The sequence below is a fragment of the Triticum aestivum genome, chromosome 1A (genome assembly GCF_018294505.1).
Source record: "Triticum aestivum cultivar Chinese Spring chromosome 1A, IWGSC CS RefSeq v2.1, whole genome shotgun sequence".
Taxonomy (NCBI): Eukaryota; Viridiplantae; Streptophyta; class Magnoliopsida; order Poales; family Poaceae; genus Triticum; species Triticum aestivum.
This window is the reverse complement of record NC_057794.1, coordinates 437,017,733-437,021,958: the sequence shown is the minus strand read 5'-3', so window position 1 is coordinate 437,021,958 and position 4,226 is coordinate 437,017,733.

Here is a 4,226-nt window from a genome sequence, read left to right as displayed (position 1 = left end):
GCGGCTGAGGCAAACAAGCAGAATGGTTTTATGTGTTGTCCATGCACTGAATGTGGGAATACGAGGTCTTACTCTAACCGGAAAGTCCTTCACTCCCACCTGCTTTACAAGGGTTTCATGCCACACTATAATGTTTGGACGAGGCACGGAGAAATAGGGGTTATGATGGAAGACGGCGAAGAAGAAGACTACGATGACAACTATGTGCGCCCTAAATACGGTGATGCTGCAACGGGGGGAGCTGGTGAAGATCAAGAGGAACCAGACGATGTGCCCAATGATGCTGCAAAGGGTGAAGCTGCTGAAGATCAAGAGGAACCAGACGATGTGCCCGATGATGATGATCTCCGCCGGGTCATTGTCGATGCAAGGACGCAATGCATTAGTCAAAAGGAGAAGCTGAAGTTCGATCGCATGTTAGAGGATCACAAAAAAGGGTTATACCCCAATTGCGAAGATGGCAACACAAAGCTCGGTACCGTATTGGAATTGCTGCAGTGGAAGGCAGAGAATGCTGTGGCTGATAAAGGATTTGAGAAGCTGCTAAAAATATTGAAGAAGAAGCTTCCAAAGGATAACGAATTGCCTGACAGTACATACGCAGCAAAGAAGGTCGTATGCCCTCTAGGATTGGAGGTGGAGAAGATACATGCATGCCCTAATGACTGCATCCTCTACCGCGGTGCATACAAGGATCTGAACGCATGCCCGGTATGCGATGCATTGCGGTATAAGATTAGACGAGATGACCCTGGTGATGTTGACGGCGAGCCCCCCAGGAAGAGGGTTCCTGCGAAGGTGATGTGGTATGCTCCTATAATACCATGGTTGAAACGTCTGTTCAAAAACAAAGAGCATGCCAAGTTGATGCGATGGCACAGTGAGAACCGAAAGAAAGATGGGAAGTTGAGAGCACCCGCTGACGGGTCGCAGTGGAGAAAAATCGAGAGAAAGTACTGGGATGAGTTTGCAAAGGACCCAAGGAATGTATGGTCTGCTTTAAGTGCGGATGGCATTAATCCTTTCGGGGAGCAGAGTAGCAATCATAGCACCTGGCCCGTGACTCTATGTATGTATAACCTTCCTCCTTGGATGTGCATGAAGCGGAAGTTCATTATGATGCCAGTTCTCATCCAAGGCCCTAAGCAACCCGGCAACGAAATTGATGTGTACCTAAGGCCATTAGTTGAAGAACTTTTATAGCTGTGGAATGAAAACGGTGTACGTATGTGGGATGAGCACAGACAGGAGGAATTTAACCTTAAGGCGTTGCTGTTCGTGACCATCAACGATTGGCCCGCTCTCAGTAACCTTTCAGGACAGACAAACAAAGGATACCACACATGCACGCATTGTTTAGATGACACTGAAAGTATATACCTGGACAAATGCAGGAAGAATGTGTACCTGGGCCATCGTCGATTTCTTCCGACCAACCATCAATGTTGAAAGAAAGGCAAGCATTTCAAAGGCGAGGCAGATCACCGGAAGAAACCCGCCATGCGCACCGGTGATCATGTGCTTGCTATGGTCAATGATTTACACTACGTAATCTTTGGAAAGGGTCCCGGTGGACTAGCTGTTCCGAATGACGCTGAGGGACACGCACCCATGTGGAAGAAGAAATCTATATTTTGGGACCTACCCTACTGGAAAGACCTAGAGGTCCGCTCCTCAATCGATGTGATGCACGTGACGAAGAACCTTTGCGTGAACCTGCTAGGCTTCTTGGGCGTGTATGGGAAGACAAAAGATACACCCGAGGCACGGGAGGACCTGCAACGTTTGCACGAAAAAGATGGCATGATTCCGAAGCAGTATAAAGGTCCTGCCAGCTACGCTCTTACAAAAGAAGAGAAAGAAATCTTCTTTGAATGCCTGCTCAGTATGAAGGTCAAGACTGGCTTCTTGTCAAATATAAAGGGAATAATAAATATGCCAGAGAAAAAGTTTCAGCACCTAAAGTCTCATGACTGCCACGTGATTATGACGCAACTGCTTCCGGTTGCATTGAGGGGGCTTCTACCGGAAAACGTCCAATTAGCCATTGTGAAGCTATGTGCATTCCTCAATGCAATCTCTCAAAAGGTGATCGATCCAGAAATCGTACCAAGGCTAAGGAGTGATGTGGCGCAATGTCTTGTCAGTTTCGAGCTGGTGTTCCCACCATCCTTCTTCAATATCATGACGCACGTCCTAGTTCATCTAGTCGACGAGATTGTCATCCTGGGGCCCATGTTTCTACACAATATGTTCCCCTTTGAGAGGTTCATGGGAGTCCTAAAGAAATATGTCCATAATCGCGCTAGGCCAGAAGGAAGCATCTCCATGGGCCATCAAATAGAGGATGTTATCGGGTTTTGTGTTGACTTCATTCCTGGCCTTAACAAGATAGGTCTCCCTAAATCGCGGTATGAGGGGAGACTGACTGGAAAAGGCACTCTTGGAAGAGACTCAATAATATGCAGGGACGGATATTCTTGGTCTCAAGCACACTACACAGTTCTATAGAACTCTACCTTGGTGACCCCGTATGTCGATGAACACAAGAACAGTCTACGCTCCAAACACCCGGAGCAGTGCGACGACTAGATTACATGTGAACACATCAGGACTTTTAGCAGTTGGTTGGAAACACGTCTCAGAGGTGACAACACTATTTGTGATGAGTTGTACTTGTTGTCCTGGGGACCATCTTTGACTGTATTGACTTACAAAGGATACGAGATAAATGGGAATACATTTTACATGATCGCCCAAGATCAAAAGAGCACCAACTAAAACAGCGGTGTCCGCTTTGATGCAGCAACCGAGAGCGGAAAGGATACATATTATGGTTACATAGTGGACATATGGGAACTTGACTACGGACCTGATTTTAAGGTCCCTTTGTTTAAGTGCAAATGGGTCAATCTGTTAGGCGGCGGGGTACAGGTAGACCCACAGTACGGAATGACAACAGTGGATCTGAAAAATCTTGGGTACACTGACGAACTGTTCGTCCTAGCCAATGATGTGGCATAGGTTATCTATGTGAAGGACATGTCTACCAAACCAAGAAAAAGAAAAGATAAGGAAGCGAATACATCATATGATGTGCCAAAGCGCCACATAGTTCTTTCAGGAAAAAGGGACATCCTGGGAGTGGATGGCAAGACAGACATGTCTGAAGATTATGAAAAGTTTCATGAAATTCCTCCCTTCAATGTCAAGGCTGACCCAAGCATCCTGATAAACAATGAAGATTATCCATGGTTACGGCGCAATAAGCAAATGACACAAGCGAAGAAAAAGTGAAGACTTTCTCCCACAACTATTATGATGATACCATGCCAAATTTGTAACAGACGAGTATGCTATGCCAACTTTTTCAGAGTTCATTTGAAAACTATGAATTTAGGTCGAATTTTCTCTATAGGTGCATCTATGTTCAAATTTTAACTATTCAAATTTGAAAACTAATGGCACTAACAGAAAGTTTATATTTTTTCTAAAACTAATGGCACTAACAGAAAGTTTATAATTTTTCTAAAACTAAAAGCAAAAAGAATTAAAAAATAAAGCAAAAAACAAAAGGAAATAAATAATGTAGAAAACAAAACAAAAAAACTGGAAAAAATAGGGCTCACCCCTATAATATTTGATACGACTAACTAAAATTACCAAATTGAGTATAATGATAAAACACAGTAATATTAAATAGCAGGAAAAAGATTGACTCAAAAATCAATTTTTATAGTAAAGTTATTCATAAACTAGTGATTCACACAAATTTTAAAAAAATCAAATTTAAACTATTCAAATTTTAAAACTAATGGCACTAACAGAAAGTTTATAATTTTTGTGACCTAAAATAAAAAAGAAATCACTACAAAACTATAAGTATTTAGTTCTAAGTAGAAACAAAAAAACAAAAAAATGCCACCTACTGGGCCCCCACGGCCTGAATACGACTAGAAACCCTACCATGGGCCAGGATTCAGGCCCGCGGGAGGCCCAGTAGGCCCAAAGGCACAGATTGCGGTGTTAGGCCTGAAAGCCTGCTTTAGAGAGGAGCTCGAGAGGGAAGGCGCACCGCACCTTATAAACCGGTGTGCCTCCCTCTCAACTAGCGAGGTGGGACTAAATATTTGGGTTCGGGGCAGCACGGGCCTTTGGTCCCGGTTGGTGGCACCAACCGGGACTAAAGGGGGGCATTAGTCCCGGTTGGTGCTACGACCCGGGAC